This window comes from Schistocerca gregaria, chromosome 9 (assembly GCF_023897955.1).
Source record: "Schistocerca gregaria isolate iqSchGreg1 chromosome 9, iqSchGreg1.2, whole genome shotgun sequence".
In the NCBI taxonomy this organism is placed as follows: domain Eukaryota; kingdom Metazoa; phylum Arthropoda; class Insecta; order Orthoptera; family Acrididae; genus Schistocerca; species Schistocerca gregaria.
Window position 1 is genome coordinate 156,337,237 of NC_064928.1, and position 27,236 is coordinate 156,364,472.

The following is a 27,236-nucleotide window of genomic DNA, read 5'->3' on the forward strand; positions in this document are numbered from 1 at the left end:
CCATGTGGTATGGAGCTGGTTGAGGCCATGGACTGTGCTATAAATTTATGAAATAACTTTTACTGCTTCAGTAAATTTTGGAAATTTGTGGTAAGATCTTATGGGACCAAACTGCTGAGGTCAGCGGTCCCTAAGTTTACACACTACTTAACCTAACTTACGCTAAGGACAACACAAACACCCATGCCCGAGGGAGGACTGGAAACTCCGACAGAGGTAGCCGCGCGAACCGTGACAAGGCGCCTGAAACCGTCCTGCTGTACACCGCGGCTCTGCTTCAGTAACTTTTTACGTATATTTATTAGCACGACGACTTTCGGCAACATGCTGTTACAACGTGCATTACAGTTACATATACGTTAATTGGAAGCGTATTGGGGATTATTTGCTGGGTATGAGCATCAAGTCCGTTACACTTACCTGGACATTAATTTCAGTGGCACTACCACTACCTTCAGGTTAATGTACATTCAACTGGAACACACCTGATAATGCCAGCATGCTGCCAAAACACGTCGCGATAATATTGAAGCTTTGCTTGCGCCGTTTTTGCAACTGATGACAGCAGCGGCAAATGATGACACAGACTGTGCGCCGTAAGTGTCGTACAATTAGCTTTGGCGTTGGTAAACACAACGCCATCGAAATACACTCCTGGAAATGGAAAAAAGAACACATTGACATCGGTGTGTCAGACACACCATACTTGCTCCGGACACTGCGAGAGGGCTGTACAAGCAATGATCACACGCACGGCACAGCGGACACACCAGGAACCGCGGTGTTGGCCGTCGAATGGCGCTAGCTGCGCAGCATTTGTGCACCGCCGCCGTCAGTGTCAGCCAGTTTGCCGTGGCATACGGAGCTCCATCACAGTCTTTAACACTGGTAGCATGCCGCGACAGCGTGGACGTGAACCGTATGTGCAGTTGACGGACTTTGAGCGAGGGCGTATAGTGGGCATGCGGGAGGCCGGGTGGACGTACCGCCGAATTGCTCAACACGTGGGGCGTGAGGTCTCCACAGTACATCGATGTTGTCGCCAGTGGTCGGCGGAAGGTGCACGTGCCCGTCGACCTGGGACCGGACCGCAGCGACGCACGGATGCACGCCAAGACCGTAGGATCCTACGCAGTGCCGTAGGGGACCGCACCGCCACTTCCCAGCAAATTAGGGACACTGTTGCTCCTGGGGTATCGGCGAGGACCATTCGCAACCGTCTGCATGAAGCTGGGCTACGGTCCCGCACACCGTTAGGCCGTCTTCCGCTCACGCCCCAACATCGTGCAGCCCGCCTCCAGTGGTGTCGCGACAGGCGTGAATGGAGGGACGAATGGAGACGTGTCGTCTTCAGCGATGAGAGTCGCTTCTGCCTTGGTGCCAATGATGGTCGTATGCGTGTTTGGCGCCATGCAGGTGAGCGCCACAATCAGGACTGCATACGACCGAGGCACACAGGGCCAACACCCGGCATCATGGTGTGGGGAGCGATCTCCTACACTGGCCGTACACCTCTGGTTATCGTCGAGGGGACACTGAATAGTGCACGGTAAATCCAAACCGTCATCGAACCCATCGTTCTACCATTCCTAGACCGGCAAGGGAACTTGCTCTTCCAACAGGACAATGCACGTCCGCATGTATCCCGTGCCACCCAACGTGCTCTAGAAGGTGTAAGTCAACTACCCTGGCCAGCAACATCTCCGGATCTGTCCCCCATTGAGCATGTTTGGGAGTGGATGAAGCGTCGTCTCATGCGGTCTGCAAGTACAGCACGAACGCTGGTCCAACTGAGGCGCCAGGTGGAAATGGCATGGCAAGCCGTTCCACAGGACTACATCCAGCATCTCTACGATCGTCTCCATGGGAGAATAGCAGCCTGCATTGCTACGAAAGGTGGATATACACTGTACTAGTGCCGACATTGTGCATGCTCTGTTGCCTGTGTCTATGTGCCTGTGGTTCTGTCAGTGTGATCATGTGATGTATCTGACCCCAGGAATGTGTCAATAAAGTATCCCCTTCCTGGGACAATGAATTCACGGTGTTCTTATTTCAATTTCCAGGAGTGTATCAGTCGAATTGTGATTGCATCATATAGGCTTTGTCCATGGAATATGCCAACTTAAGAGCACAGTTGGGGGAAGTTTTAATTTTCTGCAGTTGAGGCTCATTAGATGGTGGTAAGACCTATTGTGAAATAACTTTTAGTGAAAGAACTTGAAGAGAATGGTTCCAACGCTTCAAGAACGTTGATTTTTTTACGTCGAATACAGGCATGGCGATGGAATAGGGAAGTTTTCCGAAGCTGCTGAAACTGACAAAAGTAATTACAGGAGATCGTTATCGAAAGCAGTTGATGTGTTTGGGCTGAACACTGAGAGACAAACGGCCACAATACAGCGATAGACACGAGAAGCTGATTTTCCAGGATAACAATCCTCGACCCTAAGTCGCAAAAGCTTGGAAACGTTGAAATGGGAAGTCCAACCACCGTATTCTGTAGATATTGCTCCCTCTGGATGCAATCTGTTTCGACCAATACCACATGGCCTGACTGATCAGCACTTACGGTCATAAGAACATGTGGAAAATTGGATCGATTCGTGAATCTCCTCAAAACGAGCCCAGTTCTTTCGCAGCGGAATCGTATGTTGCCCGAGAAACGGGGGGAAAGTAGTGGCCAGCAGTGGTCAAAATTTTGAATCGTTGCGTTTTTGTAAATTTTTCACAAGTCTCTGACTTCGAGGTGAAACGTTGGAAGAGAAGTTGTAAGCCTAATACGTGTACATCAATATGACCGGCACACGCTGCACCTTCAGGTTAATGTATACAGAGGGGTCCAAAAAATGTACCCACTGTTTAAAAGTCCATAACTTGCAAACTGATTAACGGAGTTGTTTCATTTTTGGTGAAAGTGTAGCTTAAAGTCCAACTTAAAGATATCACTGTAGGTGTTCGGAATGGTCACCATTAACATCCACATACAAACGATGCCGCCGAACTGCAGCACGGACTACTGACTGTAACGTGTTCAGTTGGATATTTGCACATGAATGTACGACGGATTCTCGAAGTTCATCCAATGTGCGTAGCTTTTGTCGATAAACGACGTCCTTTAGTGTTTTGAAGTCAGCAAAGTGGAAGTGCTCCATCCCACGATTGCTACACGCAATGAAAGAAGACGACCCAGATCGTAGACTGGAGTACTGCGACTGGTTTACTAACATGGTGCGCAACGATGAAGAGTTTGCACAGATGATTGTGAGGTCTGATGAGGCACAGTTCAAACTCAATGGTACAGTAAATCGCCACAATTGCATCTAGTCGGCTGCCGAAAATCCGAAAGTCCATCTAGACAAAGCCGTGAATTTGCCAGGAGTAAATGTGTGGTGTGGGTTGTCTTACTGGTGCTTGATTGGGCCATTCTTCTTCGACGGCAAAGTTACTGGTGTGGTGCACGTTCAGAAGCTTCAGACATCCATTTTACCTGCCATCCGAGACTTGTATGGAGACGGAAGAGTTCACTTTCAACTATATGGTGCTCCAGCCCACGACCAAAATCGTGTTAGGGCGTATCTAGACGAAAATCTACCAGGAAGATGGATAGGCTGTAGAGGTGCTGTAGAGTATCCACCACGTTCCCCAGACCTAACTGCTCTGAACTTTTACCTGTGTGGAACACTAAAGGACGTCGTTTATCGACAAAAGCCACGTGCATTGGATGAACTTCGAGAATCCAGCGTACATTCATGTGCAAATATCCAGCTGAACACGTTGCAGTTAGTAGTTTGTGCTGCAGTTAGGCGGCATCGTTTGTGTGTGGATGTTAATGGTGACCATATCGAACACCTACAGTGATATCTTTAAGTTGGACTTTAAGCTAGACTTTCACCAAAAATGAGACAAATCCGTCAATTAGTTTGCAATTTATGGACTTTTAAACAGTGGATACATTTTTTGGATTCCTCTGTACGTAACTGTAACGCAACTGATGATGGTTGCACGCTGGCGAAACGCATCGCAGTAATAAATATCAATAAAAAGTGACTGAAAAATTATATCAGAATTTTTATTTTCACTATTCCAAAAAGGTGGGAATTTAAAGAGATGGGACCTGGATAAACTGAAAGAACAAGAGGTTGTACAGGGTTTCAGGGAGAGCATAAGGGAACAATTGATAGGAATGGGGGAAAGAAATACAGTAGAAGAAGAGTGGGTAGCTTTGAGGGATGAAATACTGAAGGAAGCAGGGGATCAAATAGGTAAAAAGACGAGGGCTGGTACAAATCCTTGGGTAACAGAAGAAATATTGAATTTAATTGATGTAAGGAGAAAATATAAAACTGCAGTAATTGAAACAGGCAAAAACTAATGCAAACGTCTCTACGATGAGATCCATAGGAAGTGCAAAATGGCTAAGCAGGGATGGCTAGAGGACAAATGTAAGGATGTAGAGGCTTATCTCACTAGGGGTAAGATAGATACTGCCTACAGTAAAATTAAAGAGACCTTTGGAGAAAGGAGAACCACTTGCATGAATATCAAGAGCTTTGATGGAAATCCAGATCTAAGCAAAGAAGGGAAAGCAGAAAGGTGGAAAGAGTATGTAGAGGGTCTATACAAGGGCGATGTAATTGAGTACAGTATTATGGAAATGGAAGAGGATGTAGATGAAGATGAAATGGGAGATATGATACTGCGTGAAGAGTTTGACAGAGCACTGAAATACCTGAGTCGAAACAAGGCCCCCGGAGTAGACAACATTCCATTAGAACTACTGACAGCCTTAGGAGATCCAGTCCTGACAAAACTCTACCATCTGGTGAGCAAGATGTATGAGACAGGTGAAATACCCTCAGACTTCAAGAAGAATATAATAATTCCAATCCCAAAGAAAGCAAGTGTTGACAGATGTGAAAATTACCGAACTATCAGTTTAATAAGTCACAGCTGCAAAATACTAACTCGAATTCCTTACAGACGAATGGAAAAACTGATAGAAGCAGACCTCGGGGAAGATCAGTTTGGATTGCGTAAATATGTTGGAACACGTGAGGCAATATTGACCCTACGACTTATCTTAGAAGCAAGATTAAGGAAAGACAAACCTACGTTTCTAGCATTTGTAGACTTAGAGCAAGCTTTTGACAATGTTGACTGGAATACTCTCTTTCAAATTCTGAAGGTGGCAGGGGTAAAATACAGGGAGCGAAAGGCTATTTACAATTTGTACAGAAGCCAGATGGCAGTTATAAGAGTCGAGGGACATGAAAAGGTAGCAGTGGTTGGGAAGGGAGTGAGACAGGGTTGTAGCCTATCCCCGATGTTATTCAATCTGTATATTGAGCAAGCAGTAATGGAAACAAAAGGAAAGTTCGGAGTAGGTATTAAAATCCATGGAGAAGAAATAAAAACTTCGAGGTTCGCCGACGTAATTCTGTCAGAGACAGCAAAGAACTTGGAAGAGCAGTTGAACGGAATGGACAGTGTCTTGAATGTAGGGTATAAGATGAACATCAACAAAAGCAAAACGAGGATAATGGAATGTAGTCGAATTAAGTCGGGCGATGCTGAGGGAATTAGATTAGGAAATGAGACGCTTAAAGTAGTAAAGGAGTTTTGCTATTTGGGGAGCAAAGTAACTGATGATAGTCGAAGTAGAGAGGATATAAAATGTAGAGTGGCAATGGCAAGGAAACCGAAGGAAACCGTTTTTGAAGAAGAAAAATTTGTTAACATCGAGTATAGATTTAAGTGTCAGGAAGTCATTTCTCAAAGTATTTGTATGGAGTGTAGCCATGTATGGAAGTGAAACGTGGACGATAAATAGTTTAGACAAGAAGAGAATAGAAGCTTTCGAAATGTGGTGCTACAGAAGAATGCTGAAGATTGGATGGGTAGGTTACGTAACTCATGAGGAGGTATTGAATAGAATTTGGGAGGAGTGTTGTGTGCATAGTTCCGCGTAGTCACAACTTTCCCACTAGAGCGCGCCCCGCTAAGCACAACAGCACAGGCGCAGCTCTCGTCCGTCTCCGCACTACGAGATGGCGCTGTCTTAGAGACGGACCAAATTCTGCTTCCGCCGATCAGCGTATTAATATGTAATGCAGCCAATGAGATTGCTGCTAACGTAGAACCTTTTCTCCTCACGTATCACACTCACTCAGTGATACCTGAACGCGCGAGGTATTATAACGAGTGTACACACCTCCGACTAGTCTGCATTAGTCGGTACCAGTATATAGTCAAGTTTCAGTCTGCGCCTAATAAGATTATCATATTCCTGTACATAGCCACGAAGAGAAATGTTTAGACACTTTGTCAAGTATCAGAGATATGTGAAAATAAGATTAACAAACCAAGACCAAATGAACGTCAGATTGTCGATTGTAAACAGCATCCAGAATCAAGTTACGTAATGTCTACATTTTTTAATTATTTTAACAAATGTGTGTGAAAATTAATCCAGTTGTGTTTAAAGTTGGTTACCGTCAATCTGCTGCTCTAAGCGTGTAAGTTTCATTTCTATCGTCTAACGGCAGAAGATAAAGACGCCACGATAAGACCACGAGATATATTGCTAACACTCGCCTACTTCGTTAGAGAGACAAGTCAAATAATCTGATGGTGTGTGTACCGAAGGTCTTACAGTACGCACACCACAAGGAGCTTGTGGAACAACTTGACTAGAAGAAGGGATCGGTTGGTAGGACATGTTCTGAGACATCGAGGGATCACCAATTTAGTATTGGAGGGCAGCGTGGATGGTAAAAATCGTAGAGGGAGACCCAGAGATGAATACACTAAGCAGATTCAGAAGGATGTAGGTTGCAGTAGGTACTGGGAGATGAAGAAGCTTGCACAGGATAGAGTATCATGGAGAGCTGCATCAAACCAGTCTCAGGACTGAAGACCACAACAACAACAACAACAACGACGACGACGACGGTTCGCCGCGCGGGATTAGCCGAGCGGTCTCAGGCGCTGCAGTCATGGACTGTGCTGCTGGTCCCGGGGACATGGGTGTGTGTGTTTGTCCTTAGGATAATTTAGTTTAAGTAGTGTGTAAGCTTAGGGACTCATGACCTTCGCAGTTAAGTCCCATAAGATTTCACACACATTTGAACATTTTTTGAACACCTGACGGTTCAGAAAAAGCAGCTGTAGAAAGTAGATGTTCTAAACTAGAAGGTGCTTTTCATCTGTGCAAAGACTTATACAAAAGCAAAAGCCTGTTTTTAAACCTAAAACTTTGTCATTATAACACCGTAATTAGACCGTCAGCTTTGAATGCATCAGAATGTTTAAACATGACGAAGAAAGGACCACTACGAAAACTTGAAATACAAGACCGGAAATTTTTGAGGAAAATCCTTGGCCCTATCAAAGAAAACGGAGAATTCCGCCGAAGACAAAATGGTTGAAATGGCTCTGAGCACTATGGTACTTAACATCTGAGGTCATGATTCGCCTAGAACTTAGAACTACTTAAATCTAACTAACGTAAGGACATCACACACATCCATGCCCGACGCAGGATTCGAACCTGCGGCCACAGAAGTGGCGCGGTTCCGGACTGAAGCGCATAGAATCGCTTAGCCACCGCGTCCGGCGCCGAAGACACAACTGTGAATTATACTAACATACATTAGGCATTGTTACCAGTTTGAGGAAGAGGAGAATGATGTTTGTTGGTCATCTGGAAAGAATAAACCCGCAAAGACTTACCCATCGCATACATTCACCAATTTCAAAAACAAAATCGTATTCAATATGGGAAAGCCAAGTTACAAAGGTTGTACAGGAAGGTGAAATTTCATTTTATGACATTTAGGATCGAGACGTTTTCAGAGAAAAAGTCAAAATTTCTAAAAAGCTTGTAACCTTATTTCGCTTACTACGCCATTTCCCACGTCATGCCTGCAAATGGTCAAAACAGAGAAAAGAAGCACAGTTAGCCAAAATGAAAAATCTACTGGCAAAAGGGGAAAACACAATCGTGGTCCGTAGCAGGCCGAAACGATAGCAAAATAATAATAATAGTAATAGTAATAATATCGCTGGCACGCGCAGCAACTTCAGGTTAATGTATATGTAACTGTAACGCAACTGATGATGATTGCACGCTGCCGAAACGCGTCGTGGTAATAAATATCAGTAAAAATTGACTGAAGCTATAAAAAATATTACAGAATTTCTTATTTTCCCTATTATGGGTCCAAAAGTTTTCAGAGCATCCCCATGGCAGCATCCTCCAGTATGTGGTAACGGTACGGGGTCGTAAGCCAAAGGCAGTCGTTATTCCGCAGACTCCCCTGCCGGTCCGTTCAAAACACACCTCCCCCAACGCCGTCTCGTCGCAAGCTGGACGGCAGCGTCTGCGCCGCCGGAGTTCTTTGCAGCGCCCAGGCTGGCTCGCGCGCTTCGCGATCCGCGGTCTCCTCTTCGTCTCCCAAGTGCACTGGACAAGCTGCAGCCGCAGGGAGTCTGGGTACGGGAGAGCGTGATTCTGCGGCGTGGCCTAGGTAGGTAGGTAGGTAGTCGTTCAAGGTGTGCGGGGGGGAGGGGGGGAGGCAGAGGAGATGGGGGGGGGGGGGGAGCACGGCGTTCCTCTCCGGCGGCGCGAGCGGCCAGTCGCTGCGTGGCGTCTCGCTGGCGTGGTCGCGCCGCCTCTCCTGTGCCCGTGTGTGTTCGCTTACGTGTGCGTCGTCTGTCCCGCTCGGCCAGTGCTTCTGTGTCACCGCTGCGACAGACAGTGCAGCCGCCTGCCCCAGCATACCAGGGTCCGGAACGCCGCGGGAGGGTCACCTATGAGGCAACCTGGACCCGCGTAGGAGAACACCAGCAGGTAAACAACGGCGCACGACGCCGCCGCTGGGGCAGGCGTCACTATCTGCCCAATACCTGGACCGAGGAGGAGTTTCACACTCGTGGCGGGAGTGTGACAGCGACTACTCTGCACCCCGCCACCAGCATATACTGAAATCTTGATTAGGATGCCTTTTTCACATCTACATCTACATTTATACTCCGCAAGCCACCCACCGGTGTGTGGCGGAGGGCACTTTACGTGCCACTGTCATTACCTCCCTTTACTGTTCCAGTCGCGTATGGTTGGCGGGAAGAACGACTGCCGGAAAGCCTCCGTGCGCGCTCGAATCTCTCTAATTTTACATTTGCGATCTCCTCGGGAGGTATAAATAGGGGCAAGCAATATACTCGATACCTCATCCAGAAACGCACCCTCTCGAAACCTGGACAGCAAGCTACACCGCGATGCAGGGCGCCTCTCTTGCAGAGTCTGCCACTTGAGTTTGCTAAACATCTCCCTAACGTTATAAAAAAAAAAAAAATGGTTCAAATGGCTCTGAGCACTATGGGACTAACCTAAGGACATCACACCCATGCCCAAAGCATGATTCGAACCTGCGACCGTAGCAGTTGCGCGGTTTCGGACTGACGTGCCTAGAACCGCTTGGCCACCACGGCCTGCGTAGCGTTATCACGCTTACCAGATAACCCTGTGACGAAACGCGCCGCTCTTCTTTAGATCTTCTCTATCGCTTCTGTCAACCCGATCTGGTACAGATCCCACACTGATGAGCAATACTGAAGTATACTACGAACGAGTGTTTTGTAAGCCACTTCCTTTGCTCAAAAATGGTTCAAATGGCTCTGAGCACTATGCGACTTAACTTCTGAGGTCATCAGTCGCCTAGAAGATAGAACTAATTAAACCTAACTAACCTAAGAACATCACACACATCCATACCCAAGGCAGAATTCGAACCTGCGACCGTAGCGGTTGCTCGGTTCCAGACTGTAGCGCCTAGAACCGCACGGCCACTCCGGCCGGCCCTCCTTTGTTGATGGACTACTTTTTCTAAGGACTCTCCCAATGAATCTCAACCTGACAGGCGCCTTACCAACAAATAATTTTATATGATCATTCCACTTCAAATCGTTCCGCGCGCATACTCCCAGATATATTTTACAGAAGTACCTGCTACCAGTGTTTTTTCCGCTATCATATAATCATACAATATAGGATCCTTCTTTCTACGTATTCGCAATACATTACATTTGTATATGTTAAGGGTCAGTTGCCACTCCCTGCACCAAGTGCCTATCTGTTGCAGATCTTCCTGCATTTCGCTGCAATTTTCTAATGCTGCAACTTATCTGTATATTACAGCATCATTCGCTAAAAGCCGCATGGAACTTCCGACACTATCTGCTAGGTCATTTATATATATTGTGAAAAGCAATGGTCCCATTACACTCGCCTGTGGCACGCCAGAGATTACTTTAACGTCTGTAGACGTCTCTCCATTGAGAACAATATGCTGTGTTCTGTTTGTTAAAAACTCTTCAATCCAGCCACATAGCTGGTCTGATTTTCCGTACGCTCTTGCTTTGTTTATCAGGCGACAGTGCGGAACTCTATCGAACGCCTTCCGGAAGTCAAGGAAAATGGCATCTACCTGGGAGCCTGTATCTAATATTTTCTGGGGGGGGGGGGGGGGGGGGAGAGAGAGAGAGAGAGAGAACTGCAGTCGTAAGTTTTACCGTACTCGTTCGTGACACATTGATATTGCTAACAAAGGAAACAAACTACCAATATGAGTCGGTCATCATCAGAATATTTGATGAAGAATACCATCTAGATCCCTAAATAAAATGTCTTTATTTATTACGACATTTTGGCAGCCGCCATTATCAGACAATAAAAAACAAGGAGCAGTGTCACTATTGAAAATCAGTAAAGCATTGACATTATATCATTCTTGTTGTTGTGACCTTCAGTCAGAAAACTGGTTTGACGCAGCTCTCCTTATTAGTCCATTCTGTGTACGCTTCTTGGTCTCCGCATAACTAGTGCAACCTACATCCATTTGAACCTGCCTACTGTTTTTAAGACTTGGTTTGCCATGCTTGCCTAGGCAAACGCTGGACTCGTCCGCGTCAGGAAGTACGGTACTAACACTGTTAAAACACAGAACCAAGTTTGTACGATTCGCAGACAGGAGTTGCTCACGACTTCTCTCTCCCTGGTAACCGACGGCTTCTGTGACAGGAAGGGTATTTCTTCCCAAAAGCGAATAGAATAAGTTTGCCAAGTTTTTACTGCTGTGAACAACGTACTGGACGGAGTTAACGCCTACAAGAGTAAGAGTTTCAGTTTACTCATTTTGAGCCGCGAGATACATTAGAGAAGATAGAATTCGTTGCCAAATTCGCTAATAATAACCTTTGTTCTCGATAATCGGTTCCACCAATCAATGTAACCATCTTCAGATCTCGAGGGACAGCTTATTGCATATTTCTTAAACTAGCAATACAAGTGTTTTGCTCACGAAATGGCAAGCAGGTAACACATGTCGATGCAGTCTTCCAGTCTGCTACGCACCTGCCAATTCACTAGAAAGAGCGCTTTTATTGCTATTTTAGGAAACATGCAATAACCTGAATGAGATTTTCACTCTGCAGCGGAGTGTGCGCTGATATGAAACTTCCTGGCAGATTAAAACTGTGTGCCCCACCGAGACTCGAACTCGGGACCTTTGCCTTTCGGTCGGGCACACAGTTTTAATCTGCCAGGAAGTTTCATATCAGCGCACACTCCGCTGCAGAGTGAAAATCTCATTCTGGAAACATCCCCCAGGCTGTGGCTAAGCCATGTCTCCGCAATATTCTTTCTTTCAGGAGTGCTAGTTCTGCCAGGGTCGCAGGAGAGCTTCTGTAAAGTTTGGAAGATAGGAGTCGGATACTAGCAGAAGTAAAGCTGTGAGTACCGGGCCTGAGTCGTGCTTCGGTAGCTCAGATGGTAGAGCACTTGCCCGCGAAAGGCAAAGGTCCCGAGTTCGAGTCTCGGTCGGGCACACAGTTTTAATCTGCCAGGAAGTTTCATGCAATAACCTGTCCGTCGAGATTTGAAGATGGTAACATTGATCACCGAAACCGGCTATCGAGAATAAAGGTTATCATTAGCGAACTTGGCAACGAAGAGTTTATCTTCTCTAATGTAAAACGAAGACTGTATTTAAGCCTTGGTCTCACCCAACAGTTCCCACGCCCCCGCTCCAAACTTGCCTCCACTACCAAACTGATGATTTCTTAATGTCTCTACATGAGTCCTATCAACCAATTCCGTTTTCTAGTCAAGTTGAGCCCGCTTGTAAGATACTGAATCGCGAACAGAATATTATTCAAGTGTGTGAAATCCCTATCAAACAGAGCTAATAGGGATATTAAACTCATACAAAACAGGGGAGCACGAATGGTCACTAGTGTGTTTCAGCCACGGCAGGGTGTCACTGAGATACTCAAACACCTCACCTGGCTGACACTGGAAGACGCAGACCATCCCGTAAAAGGCTACGTATGAAACTTCGAGAACAAGAGCTAAGTGAGAGGTCTAGGGAGAGACTGCAGTCGCTTATGTATCGCTCCCGTAAAGACCACGAACTAATTAGAAGAGCGCGCAGTGAAGCGTTTAAGCAGTCTCTTTCCTTCTCGCTCCATGACAAACTCGGAACGTGAAGAAACCCCTCTGCCACGCTTTACGGGCTGATTTCCAGAGAACAGATCTGACTATATTCTGTCGTGGTATCGTGTATCATTGCTATTACACTCTTGTCAGGGAATTCGCAGTGGTTTGTAAAATATGGGTGTCAATGTAGTCACAGAACAAAACGCAAAAACTTGGTATACATTTACTACAATATCAGTGAGTCACAACTGAATGAGTGAAGTCGTACAGTGTTCTACGCTGAAGCGCCAAAGAAACTGGTATAGCCATGCATATTCAAATACAGAGATATGTGAACAGGCAGAGTACGGCGCTGCGGTCGGCAACGCCTATGTAAGACAACAAGTGCCTGGCGCACTTTTTAAATCACTTACCGCTGCTACAATGACAGGTTATCAAGATTTCGGTGAGTTTCAGAGTGGTATTGTAGTCGACGCACGGCCGATAGCACACAGCATCTCCGAGGTAGCGATGAAGTGAAGTCCATTTCACGAGTGTACCGTGATTAGCAGGAATCCGGTAAAACATCAAATATCCGATATCGATGTGGCCGGAAAAAGATCCTGCAAGAACGGGAACTGGTACAACTGAAGACAATCGTTCAACGTGACAGAAGTGCAACCTTTTGGCAAACTGCTGCAGATTTCAATGCTGGGCCATCAACAAGGGTCAGCGTGTGAACCATTCAACGAAACATAATCGATATCGGCTTTCGGGCCGAAGTCCACTCGTGTACCCTTGATGACTGCACGACATAAGCCTTTACGCCTCACCTGGGCTCTCAACACCGTCACTGGACTGTTGATGATTGGAAACATGTTGCCTGGTGGGACGAGTCTCGTTTCAAATTGTATCGATCGGATGGATGTGTACGGGTATCAAGACAACCTCATGAATCCATGAACTCTGCATGTCAGCAGGAAACTATTCAAGTTTGTGGAAGCTCTGGATTGATGTGGGGCGTGTGCAATTGGAGTGATATGGGACCCCTTATTTATTTATTTAGCGTATGGCTCATAACATCACAGTAAAAATTACAGAAACAACACGATTAAAAAAATCACATATGTATAAACAGAGCAATAAATAACTGTTTGTATATGAGGACACCGCCAATCGTAAATTTACACTCACAGAAGAGCAATCACAAGCAGACGTCCAGCTTAGATAATAAATAGTCGATTGCCTCTTGGTTCGCCATTAGGAAATCCTGTGGGTCACCCTCGTATGCCCTTAGTGGGCATTCCTGCACGATGTGTTTGACCGTCTGTCTCTCAGCGCCACAGTCGCAAGCGGCCGAAGGAAGTTTACCCCATCTGTGTAAGGAGTTTGTGCATCTCCCACAGTTGGTTCTGATGCGATTAAGAGTTGACCAAACTTTGCGAGGACAATCAAATCCTTTTGGGTTACTAAAGATGAATGGCATGCTGTGGCAGTTTACTGCTGTTCTGCTCTCCAATTCCTCTTTCCATCGGTCATTTATTTTAAAGTTGGTTTGGAGCAGTGCCTGTGCGGTCTTTTGTGGAGGATGCCGAGTTGACCAAACTTTGCGAGGGCAATCAAATCCTTTTGGTTTACTAAAGATGAATGGCATGCTGTGGCAGTTAATGCTGTTCTGCTCTCCCATTCCTCTTTCCATCGGTCATTTATTTTAAAGTTGGTTTGGTGCAGAGCCTGTGCGGTCTTTTGTGGAGGATGCCGAGACCGGAGTCGGTTTCCTTGGATGTCGTGAGTATCTTCATGGATTTGTAATTGAGGGTTGGTCATGATTTTTTGAAATTCTCTAACCAGAGCGTATTCACGGCGCAGGTTAGGAGGGGCTATGTTACTGAGAACGGGCAGCCAACTTGATTATACCTTGAGCTGGATCCCTCCAACCAGCAAGAGCTATGAGAGGTTTGTGGGAGCGGTCATTAGCTCTGCGAAAACAGCGATCTCAAGAGGGTACCGCAAAAAACACATTCCCGGCTGGACAGGGACATACGATGGGACCCCTGATACATGTATATACGACTCTGACCGGTAACACGTACGTAAGCATCCTGTCTGATCACCTGCATCCATTCATGTTCATTGACAAACTCGGGCAACTCTAGCAGGACAGTACGACACCCCAAATGTCCAGAATTGTTACAGAGTGGCTCCAGGAACACTCTCCTGAGTTTAAAGACTTCCACTGCCCACGAAACAGCCCAGACATAAACATCATTGAGCACATCTGGGATGCCTTGCAACGTGCTGTTCAGAAGAGATCTCCACCGCCTCGTACTCTTACGGACTTACAAACAGCCCTGCAGAATTTATGTTGTAGTTCCCTCCAGCAGTACTTCAGACATTAGTGGAATCCATGCTACGTCGTGTTGCGGCACTTCTGCGTGTTCTCGTTGGCCCTACAAGATTTTAGGTAGGTGTACCAGTTTCTTTGGCTTCTCAGTTTCATAATTCGTGGCGATAACGAAGGTACGATCATATGGAACTGATCTCCAGATATGTGAGTGCCTCGAAGACTGCATAAGTAATAGATCGGCGACAGATCATAAGCTACAAGGCTTTCGCAGGGGTCACCGCCGGAAAGCGTGCCAGGACGCTATTATTTACTATATACAACCACAAATTATCTGGTAGACAGGCTGGGCAGTAATATGCAGTTACACTCCTGGAAATGGAAAAAGAACACATTGACACCGGTGTGTCAGACCCACCATACTTGCTCCGGACGCTGCGAGAGGGCTGTACAAGCAATGATCACACGCACGGCACAGCGGACACACCAGGAACCGCGGTGTTGGCCGTCGAATGGCGCTAGCTGCGCAGCATTTGAGCACCGCCGCCGTCAGTGTCAGCCAGTTTGCCGTGGCATACGGAGCTCCATCGCAGTCTTTAACACTGGTAGCATGCCGCGACAGCGTGGACGTGAACCGTATGTGCAGTTGACGGACTTTGAGCGAGGGCGTATAGTGGGCATGCGGGAGGCCGGGTGGACGTACCGCCGAATTGCTCAACACGTGGGGCGTGAGGTCTCCACAGTACATCGATGTTGTCACCAGTGGTCGGCGGAAGGTGCATGTGCCCGTCGACCTGGGACCGGACCGCAGCGACGCACGGATGCACGCCAAGACCGTAGGATCCTACGCAGTGCCGTAGGGGACCGCACCGCCACTTCCCAGCAAATTAGGGACACTGTTGCTCCTGGGGTATCGGCGAGGACCATTCGCAACCGTCTCCATGAAGCTGGGCTACGGTCCCGCACACCGTTAGGCCGTCTTCCGCTCACGCCCCAACATCGTGCAGCCCGCCTCCAGTGGTGTCGTGACAGGCGTGAATGGAGGGACGAATGGAGACGTGTCGTCTTCAGCGATGAGAGTCGCTTCTGCCTTGGTGCCAATGATGGTCGTATGCGTGTTTGGCGCCGTGCAGGTGAGCGCCTCAATCAGAACCGCATACGACCGAGGCACACAGGACCAACACCCGGCATCATGGTGTGGGGAGCGATCTCCTACACTGGCCGTACACCTCTGGTGATCGTCGAGGGGACACTGAATAGTGCACGGTACATCCAAACTGTCATCGAACCTATCGTTCTACCATTCCTAGACCGGCAAGAGAACTTGCTGTTCCAACAGGACAATGCACGTCCGCATGTATCCCGTGCCACCCAACGTGCTCTAGAAGGTGTAAGTCAACTACCCTGGCCAGCAAGATCTCCGGATCTGTCCCCCATTGAGCATGTTTGGGAGTGGATGAAGCGTCGTCTCATGCGGTCTGCAAGTACAGCACGAACGCTGGTCCAACTGAGGCGCCAGGTGGAAATGGCATGGCAAGCCGTTCCACAGGACTACATCCAGCATCTCTACGATCGTCTCCATGGGAGAATAGCAGCCTGCATTGCTGCGAAAGGTGGATATACACTGTACTAGTGCCGACATTGTGCATGCTCTGTTGCCTGTGTCTATGTGCCTGTGGTTCTGTCAGTGTGATCATGTGATGTATCTGACCCCAGGAATGTGTCAATAAAGTTTCCCCTTCCTGGGACAATGAATTCACGGTGTTCTTATTTCAATTTCCAGGAGTGTATTTGCTGATGGCGCTAGTGATGCTGTGAGGCATTGTGACCATTGGTTGGTCGTTAGGTCGGGCATCCCATCGCCGACGTGTATTTGATCTTTCGATCGCTTCCGGGTGTTGGAGAGTCCGTTGGTTGGGGCAGAGCAGCGAGGAAGTGTCTATGACGCGAGGTCGGGCCGAAGCCGCTGGCGGCGTGCACGTGCGGTTGGAGTTGTGAGGCGCTTCCTGCGGGGATTACGAAGTTCATCGCCCACCGATTCTGGACCCTTAACCTACAGTCAAGCCTCAACTGCAATCATATCTCTTCGTTTGACCCTGGTGGTTGCTTTCTGGGACGTTCCCGCAAGCAACAGCGTGCGTGCATTGAAGTTGGCTAGAATGGCAGCCATGTTCCTATGTGATGTTTAACTTAATTTGATTCATTTCTTCATTAATGAAGCGTACCAGCGATATCTTCTGCCTTGTGGCCGTTGACGTCCCGGTTATCTGTCGTGGTCGTTGACATAGTTTTCGGCAGTGGATTTTCCTCGTCGTGTTGATGTTGTCCAGCACGGCGTGTAGTTCGACAACTGACGTGTTGTTGGTAGTTTTGGGCTTTCATTCTGACTTGGCTGAATTGGGCACCAGTATCTAGTACGTTGTGCTATTGACATCTTGTCACTTTCCTGCTCAGGTGGAGCAGAACTGATCTTGTTGGTTGTTCCGTCGGCTGGCTTTTGGTTGGGTTGCCTTCCAATTAAGAGGTTGTCGGTCAGGCTGCCCGTCTCACCTAAACATGCGTTAGCGTTACCTTCCCAGGCCGACCCTTGGAACTTCTGAGCGCCTTGTGTTTTAATAGTGATTTCCTTTTTAGTCTTAACTACTCTGTGTGGTCTTTGGCCGAGTTTTAGATTATTAAAATTGCAAGGTTTTTCTTCTTAGCCCTTAAGGCATAAAAAAAGAACAATTGTTTCTTGTTCGGTATGAGGCCTTCAGCCGAGTTTTACACGAAATATTTTAAGATAAGGCCTTCAGCTATTTCAAATTGAAAGCTCTTCTTCCTATGTCTTAATCCGTTAAATTGTTTTGTTCATATGCGACGTTCAGCCGAGTTTTCAGCCTATATAGATTAATCATTGAAAATCTTTGTCTCGGCCTTAAGCTGTAACACTGTTCTTGATTAATGTGTGGCGTTCAGCCGAGTTCTATGGGAAAATTTTAAGCTAAGGCTTTCAGCCTATTTATATTGAAGATAAAACTTTTTTTTCTAAAGAAGTGAAACCTCCAGAAGAAATCCTGTACCTCAATTCCTTGCTTAGGCCTTGTGCCTTGGATTTTCGATGTGGCCTTCAGCCGATCTAAAATCAAAGGAGGTCTTTTGTTAAAACCTTGAGAGTTTTGATTCTTGCTGGTGTGATTGTGTGTTTTATATGTTGAGTGCAACTGACACTAACTTATTTTGGCCCCTTTCCACAAATATAACCTCAGCCGCTCTGTCCTGCTAGCTCAGGGATTTCACTTGACGCTGTGGATATCGAAATTCCCTAACGATTTCTGAAATGGAGTGTGCCATGCTTGTAGCTCCAACTTTCATTCCCGTTCAAAGCCTGTTAATTGCCGCCATGCGGCGACTATCACGTCGGAAACCTTTTCACGTGTATCACATGCTTACATATGACTGCTCTTTTACTCTTGAGTACGCTATACTAGCGCCAAGTGTATTTGTGCGTATCGCTGCCCCATGACTTAGTTCAGTGTATTATACGTCTTTCTCTATAGCTGACACCTAATGTTCTCGGAATTTTGTATGCAATAGAATATCTTAAACATGTCATCATTATCAAATTACATTGATTATATAAATTATGCAACATCCATTTACAGTAATGGGGCAGAACAAGTCGTTTAGTGTATGAATCACGAATCCACTCTTCAAACCGACTGTATTGTCCGCAAGACATTTAATACGTTCTGGTAGGCTGCTGTAATCGTAGTATGTGTATTTATTAAGGAAGTTAAAATACAGTGTGTTTGAAAAAGGACGGCGTAATTTCAAAACTCCATGTTTATTGATAAAAACATACAACAAACATAGAATGAATTGCCAAATAGAATGAGATTTTCACTCTGCAGCGGAGTGTGCGCTGATATGAAACTTCCTGGCAGATTAAAACTGTGTGACTGAGAGAGACTCAAACTCGGGAGCTTTGCCTTTCGCGGGCAAGGTTCGCAGGAGAGCTTCTGTAAAGTTTGGAAGGTAGGAGGCGGGGTACTGGCAGAAGTAAAGCTGTGAGGACGAGGCGTGAGTCGTGCTTGGGTAGCTCAGATGGTAGAGAACTTGCCTGCGAAAGACAAACGTCCCGAGTTCGAGTCTCGGTCCGTCACACACTTTTTGCCAGGAAGTTTCAGTTGCCAAATAGTCACAAAATCTTAACGTTTCAGCTGTGCTTTCATAGGCTCTTTCCAGTAGCAGCACGGAACAACATATTGTCGATAGCTAAATTCGTCATCAAACTTACACAACTTACCTGCTTTCACAGACGTCATGGAGGCTGTCATTCTGTTCTTCGCTTGTTTTATGTCACGAGGTAAAGGGTAGATGAATACACTTTTCTTTACCCATCCCCACAAGAACAAACAAACCGCGTGGGGTCATGTGTGGCGAACTTGGAGGCCAGGAAAGCAGGGTAATGTCTCGGGGTCTCGTGTGCCCTATCCAGCGTCGAGGCAGTGTGTCGCTGAGAATGTGACGTACGTTGTTGTGACAGGGTGGTCGAGTTCCATCCTGTTGGGAAACGAAGTCATCGGGGATGACAGCTCATCCCAGTCACTGTGTTTTCCTCAAAAAACGAGGGACCGTACACTTTTTCACTAGAAATGGCACAAACAACTTTTATTTAAGGTGAGTCTTTCATGCTCAGTAATGCCACGAGGGTTGTGGAGTTACCTCGATTTACTTCACCGCTAACATGTAGTGTTGCTTTATCACTGAAAATTAACCGTGGTACAAAATTTTTCATCTTGCATGTCGAGTAGCAGGACGTTGCTGGAGTCAACCCATTTCTAAAAAATTGTTCAAATGGCTCTGAGCACTATGGGTCTCAACTGCTGTGGTCATTAGTCCCCTAGAACTTAGAACTACTTAAACCTAACTAACCTAAGGACAGCACACACATCCATGCCCGAGGCAGGATTCGAACCTGCGACCGTAGCGGTCGCACGGTTCCGGACTGCGCGCCTAGAACCGCGAGACCACCGCGACCGGCAACCCATTTCTAAAAATGGATCAAATGACTCGGAGCACTATGGGACATAACTGCTGAGGTCATTAGTCCCCTAGAACTTAGAACTACTTAAACCTAACTAACCTAAGGACATCACACACATCCATGCCCGAGGCAGGATTCGAACCTGCGACCGTAGCGGTCGCGCGGTTCCAGACTGAAGCGCTTAGAAGTGCTCGGCCACTCCGGCAGGCTCAACCCATTTCTATTTATCATCAATCCAAAGAGCTTGCACTAATTGCAGTCTGTACGGTCCATAGACTAAACGACGCCTTCACACTCACCAGACAGTCGTATGAGGCATCGCCAGTTCTTTGCTTGTGCGTCGACATCTCTCTTGCATTCCATACTTAGCTGGATTCTTTGAGTTGGTCGGCCTTCACATTCCCCACAATGCTGGCACACTGACTAACAAATACAAACGATACCGTTTCTTCGTAATTCTCATACAGTAGCAGCTGTCTGGCATCGCACATAGCAGCTCTGTCTTTATTAAAATGATGTTAGTGTTTGCAGTGTGGAGTGCGAATTCGTTTTTATTACGATATGATCAGCCTGGATAGGTCGAACTTTATCTTAGCGCTCTTTCAAAGGCTAAGAATTCCACCATGGAAGTGACTGTTCTGTCTTCCACTTCTCACTTCTTTCAGCTTTGGCGTCTCTGGAATATGCTAAGTTGTACGGTGATCCGTAGCCCACGTTAAAATACACACTGTCCAGTTACATTAACGTGACCACTTGCGAAAAGCGTGAATAACCACCTTTAGAAAGGCGTACAGCTGCGAGACGTGAAATTCCAGCAGTAAACCTCTTCTGATGCATAACTCCTCTCTTCTATCATCTGCCACTGGAGTTCGTTGAGCACCTCTGTAACGCTCCAGCGCCGGCTAAACCATCCCGTGACGAAATGCGCCGCTCTCCTTTGGATCTTCTGCCTCTTCTATTAGACGTACGTGGGAATGGTTTCAGGTTGATGAACAGTGCTCAGGAATCGGTCGTACAAGCGCACTGTAAGCCACTTTCTTCGTGGATGAGTCACTTTTCCCATAAATCTAGTCTAGCATCAGCTTTCCCTACAACTTTTTTTTTTTTTTTTTTTTTGTGGCCACTCCACTTAAAGTCGCTCTAGATAATTACTTTTCGATATTTTGCGGTAGATACTGTTTCCAGAAATTTTTCATCAGTTGTTCAGCGGCAAGGAGTGGCTTTCTCTTCTTATGTATGCGCAATATGTTGCCTTCATTTTCGTTCAGGGTCAACTGCCAAAGCCCTCACCTTTCATCTATCCTCTCTGCAGGTCATTCTGCAAATGAGCACAACCTTCTGGTATTCCTACTTTATTACAGTCAAACGCATTATCTGCGAACCGTCTTAAAGCGCACCCAACGCTTTCTACTAGATCATTTACGAGGGTTGGAACTTAAATAGAGGCAACTATTTATCCATAACCAATACAAAAGAGTTTGCATCTGTTACTGTCCTTCAAAGTAGTCACCAGTGTTGTGTAGAACCCGTTGCCAGCTATGTGGAAGGCGTAGTATACCGTTAGCAGAGCCTGTTCTGTTGATGGTGCGAATGGAGCGGTCTGCTGCCTGTCGAATCTCTGGAACAGTTCTGAAGCGAATGCCACGAAGTGGTTCCTTCATCTTCGGAATCAAATCAAAGTCACAAGCACGTAAGTCTGGGGAGTATGGTGGATGGTACAGTACTTCCCAATCCCATCGACCGAACAGAGCAGCCACAGCTTGCGCTGTATGCACCCGCGCATTGTCGTGCAGAATGATGGGTGGGTTGCGCTGAAAGCGTCGCCGCTTCTCTCACAAAGCTGGTCGCAGTTGATACTCAGAAAACGAACAGTAATACTGTTCATTGACGGTCTGCCGTGGAGGAACATAATGCATTAGGATAACACCATCACACGAGAATCACCATAACTTTAGACCGCTTCATTCGCAGTATCAACAGAACACGCTCTGCTGGCGGTATTCTATGCCCTCCACATCGCTGGTGATTACTTTGGAGGACAGTAATAAGAGCAAACATGTAACTCTTTTGTATAGGTTGTCAATAACAAGTTGCCACTATTTAAGTTCCAACCCTCGTATATACATCGTAAATAGTAAAGGTCCAATCCCACTTCGTTGAGGTACTCTTGAAATTACCTTTACCTATCACGATTGTCTTCCATTATGAGCGACATGTTGTGTTTTGTATGAAAGCAAGTCTTGAATTCAGTATAAAATCTGGTCCGATACTTGGTAAGCTTATATTTTTTTCACTAAACGGCAGTGCGGGACGGTGTCGAATGCCTTACTGAAGTTAAGGAACACGGCATCAACCCGAGCGCTCATACCTATTACGCTGTGGATCTCATAGAGGCACAGAGCGAGCTGAGTTTCACAGGATCTCTGTTTGTAGAATCCATCTAGATTTATACAGAGGTTCAGATGGTTCAGATGGCTCTGAACAGTATGGGACTTAACATCTGAGGTTATCAGTCCTCTAGAACTTAGAACTACTTAAACCTAAATAACCTAAGGACATCACACACATCCATGCCCGAGGCAGGATTCGAACCTGCGACCATAGCAGTCGCGCGGTTCCGGACTGAAGCGCCTAGCATCGCTCGGCCACCGCGGGCGACCTTTTACAGAGGAGATTTTCTTTTTCCAGAAATGCCGTAATTCTTGAGCATAAGACTTGGTTCGTAATTGTACAACAGATTGACATCGACGATATAGACATATAATTGTGTGCATCTTCCCACTGCCCTTATTGAAAACGGAAATGACCTGCTCTTTTTTCCAGTCGCTAGGTACCCTTCGTCGCTAGACACGCTGCTTGAAGGGAATCAAGTCCTTTCGCATAGTCTTTCTAGAAAGCTCTATGAATCCCGTCTGGCCCTGATGCGTTTCCACGTCTAGCAAGTGGGGTGGAGGGGGGTGGGGGTGGGGGGGTGACAGGTTGGTCATTGATTTTCATCAAGTTTTGCGAGGACAATCGATATTGAAATGAAACACGTGTTTCGACTTCGTCCTTTTGCTAGACACTCCCTACTTTTTGAAAAATTCGAGATCACTTTTAATGCTACATATGGACAGGTCAGCTAAAAACGAATAGCAGTGTGCCAGTCTAACGGCCTGACCACTCGGCCACCGACTTCCCCGTACTAGGCGGGCAGAATGACGCGTACCTAGGCTACAATGTCAAAACACACAAAAATGTTAATAATTCGAATATTATTAAATTTCGACCCCGTATTAGATTAATAAAAAAAATGTCCGGTTTTCGATGATATTTGCATTTATAGCTTTGAAAATACGATTTTCCAACATCAAATTTGACCTCTGTTTTTTTCAAAAACTACAGAGTGTCTAAGAAAAAGTCGAAACCCGTATCTCTTTATTTTCAGTATAGAACGTCCTTGCAAAACTCGTTCAAAATCGGTGGCCCACATGTCAGACCTTGTAGGCGATTGTAGTTTCTTTTCTATTCCGCGATCTGTTATCTCAGTATCTGATATCTCGACATTCGTACGATGACGGAAATGACAGACCGTCTTACGACCTTCCGCTGTGAAACATTTTCGAAACACCGAATTCAGTTCAAACGCGTGTGAAATCTTGTGGGACTTAACTGCTAAGGTCATCAGTTCCTAAGCTGACACACTACTTAACCTAAATTATCCTAAGGACAAACACACACACCCATGCCCGAGGGAGGACTCGAACCTCCGCCGGGACCTAGCCGCACAGTCCGAATTCAGTATTTCGTCCTTTTCTTTGTTACCTTCATCAACGGTACACGTCAACCACAACTACCTGCAACAGCAGCAAAACTGTCGTGCATTGCAGCCACATTACAATGCTGCTGCTACCAAATATTGCCGTAAATTACGGCCGATGTATACCGAAATAATCAGCAACGAGTAGCATAAAATAAATTTAATTTCTTAACTGATTTCTTCAGGAGGTTATACCTGACACGTTATTTGAGTGTGTTAACAACGGCAAAATGCCATGGTCATATTGGTCGTATAAGGCCTGTTGATAAAATGTCAGTATACCGATATATTGATAGTTTTTCCAAAAGTATCGAAATGACGAGCGATATAAATATCACGGTATATCGATATCATATAGGCAATATCGAGTGCTGATATTTCTATCTTATATTACATTTTTCACAATTTTAGCAAATATTTTAAGTCGTTCTTTCGATATTGTAGTAGGACGTAAGTTAAGTTCCACTGTGTGAAGGATCGTACTACTTTTTGGGCTTTCTTCACGTTCAATCTTTCTCTTTGACCATGTATAACAAATATAGGTGGCACGAAAGGAGTAGTCTGATTGCAGTGGGGGTGACGATGTGGATGTAATAACAAGATTTCCTCTGTGAAGAAATAGCACACCAGTTGCGTTAAAAAACAATTTTAACGGAATTAGCGTGCTATTTCTTCTCGTCGGCGTTCTTCAAAAACAGTTGCTGAAAATGATCCACCGAAGTCTAAGTGACAAGAGTGGTCTTTACGGTGAGCTGAGATGTTTGAGGGGAAATGCTGACGTAGTCGGTGATCGGCACTACCAACAGAAACTGCAACGTTTAGCTTCACCGCCCAATTTTGACACTACATTATCTAGTTCGTGGGAGTTGGCAGAAATGAAAAAAACCAGGGAAGTCGACACGAAGTGTTCCGGACAAATCCGATATGTGACGAAACCGAACGACGAACCCATCGGACACCTTTTATTGTGCCACTTACATGCAGCTACACTTGTTAGCAAAGTGGTTATCGCCAACCGTGAACATGCATCGTTTTCCTTTCAATACTTACAGTATGGGGGATAGGTAGGTTCCTAGCTTGTTTATTTACAGAGTACTTAATAATGAATCAATGCTTAAATGTACAGCTTTTGAACCAGCAGTATATTTACAATGTGTAGCCGGTTTGTTATATGTTGACACAGGAATGCTAAAAGGAATCTGTTAAACTTGAGTTACACGTTAAATCAATCAAATATAAAGGCCGTAAATTCAACTAAATACCTAAGAATTACGAACAACTCAAATTGCAAGGAACACACAGAAAATGTGGTGGGGAAGGCTAAACAAAGACTGCGTTTTATTGGCAGGACACTTAGAAAATATAACAGATCTACTGAGGAGACTGCCTACACTACGCTTGTCCGTCCTCATTTAGAATACTGCTACAAAAAACAGTTCGAATGGCTCTAAGCACTATGGGACTTAATATCTGAGGCCATAAGTCCCCTAGACTTAGAACTATTTAAACCTAACTAACCTAAGGACATCAGACACATCCATGCCCGAGGAAGGATTCGAACCTGCGACCGTAGCAGTCGCGCGGTTCCGGACTGAAACGTCTAGAACCGCTCGGCCAGAGCAGCCGACAATACTGCTGCTCGATGTGGGATCCTTACCAGATAGGACTGACGGAGTTCATCGAAAAAGTTCAAAGAAGGGCAGCACGTTTTGTATTGTCGCGAAATATGGCAGAGAGTGTCACTGAAATGATATAGGGTTTGGGTTGGATGTCGTTAAAAGAAGGCGTTTTTCGTTGCGACAGAATCTTCTCTCGAAATTCCAGTCACCAACTTTCTCAAATTCCAATTGTTCAAATGGCTCTGAGCACTATGGTACTTAAACATCTGAGGTCGTCAGTCCCCTAGAACTTGGAACTAATTAAACCTAACTAACCTAAGGACATCACACACATCCATGCCCGAGGCAGAATTCGAACCTGCGACCGTAGCGGTGGCTGGTTCCGGACTGAAGAGCCTAGAACCGCTCGGCTACTCCGGCCGGCCCAACTTTCTCCTTCGCATGCGAAAATATTTTGTTGATACCGACCTACATAGGGAGAAACGATCACCAAGATAAAATAAGGGAAATCAGAGCTCGCACGGAAAGATATAGGTGATCGTTCTTTCCGCGGGCTATACGAGATTGGAATAGTAGAGAATTGTGAAGGTGGTTCAATGAACGCTCTGCCAGGCACTTAAATCTGATTTGTAGAGTCTTCATGAGTCTCGACATAACTTCCGTATACATTGTAAGTAGGCTGCTTAGGTTTTTATGTTGGTAACGCTACGTAGCGGTCTATATGATAATCAGTGACTGTGCTGTGTGAAGGCTGTGGTTGGTTTGTATTGTTGGAGTATACGCTATTGTCGTGTTGGGCTGTTGGATGTTAACAGCGCGTAGCGGTGAGCAGTTGGAGGTGAACCGCCAGCAGTGGTAGATGTGGGGAGAGAGATGGAGGAGTTTGGAGAGCGGATGATCTGGACGTGTGTCCATCAGAGAGAGTAAATTTGTAAGACTGGATGTCATGAACTGATATATGTATTATGAACACTGTTAAGGTAAATACATTGCTTGTTCTCTATCAAAATCTTTCATTTGCTAACTATGCCTATCAGTAGTTAGAGCCTTCAGTAGTTAGAATCTTTTATTTAGCTGGTAGTATTGGCGCTCGCTGTATTGCAGATTTTTGTGTGGTGATTTGTGAAAGGTATAGGTTAATGTTAGTCAGGGCCATTCTTTTGCAAGGATTATTGAAAGTCAGATAGCGTTGCGCTAAAAATATTGTGTGTCAGTTTAGTGTTGATCAGAATAGGTAAAAAGCGGAATGTGTGAGTACGTTCAATTCTGCCCAGCTGTTTGAAAATGAAATAACGTAAGGTGTTTACCAGCACAGTAATTTACCAGCACAGTAATTGATTAAGTATTCTAAGGGGACGTTTCAACATACATCGTTAAATTGACGCTTCCTCGATATATCGATAGTCGACAATCATATTTATTTTAATATCTCTATATCGGATTCCCGATATTTTTGAAAAATATAACATTCCTTGTTCGTAGAACCTGTACAAAAATGGCATTGTTGACAGTCGCAAATAATGCGATAGGAAGAATCTCTTGAAGAAGGATTCCAAGTGCTCGAAACCGATTAAGAAATTAAATTTGTGTTATGCAACGGATAGCTGGTTATTTCGCTATTTACAGTTTCAATTGCTGAGGGCGGAGAAAATACTAAACATGACCGATGCACCGTTCTTTGAGGATAATCTTGTCTGGTCTGGGACGCGTCTGCACGGCGATTATGTGGCAGCCGCCTGTACTTGGCTGTTGGTGTGGTGGTGGGGGGGAGTCAGCGAGGCCCACAAAGGCCTGCCTGTAACTGAGCCCAGGTGAGCGGTCTCCCCTCGCTTTTTATCTCCGCTGCCGCTGCTGCCGCGTCCCGTCCTCTTCTCTGCTGCGCTATCTTTCGCTACGCTCGTCTGTCCGGTAACGGTTCCATGGCGACGAGCAAAGGTCTCGATGCTGGCAAGGGACAGACAGAGAGA

General features: G+C 45.9%; 1 protein-coding gene across 4 annotated transcripts in view; it reads left to right on the forward strand.

Moving 5' to 3' along the window:
• Positions 1–27,236, forward strand: part of LOC126292282 (filaggrin-2-like) — a 750,701-nt gene that overhangs the window by 260,627 nt on the left and 462,838 nt on the right. Inside the window, exon 1 of one of the 4 annotated variants that reach the window (XM_049986199.1) lies at positions 8,645–8,854. The exons of the other annotated variants lie outside the window; for them this stretch is intronic. The gene's annotated coding sequence lies outside the window, so the exon portion shown is untranslated. Of the gene's footprint in view, positions 1–8,644; positions 8,855–27,236 lie in introns of those variants that run through there. 4 annotated transcript variants of the gene reach the window in all.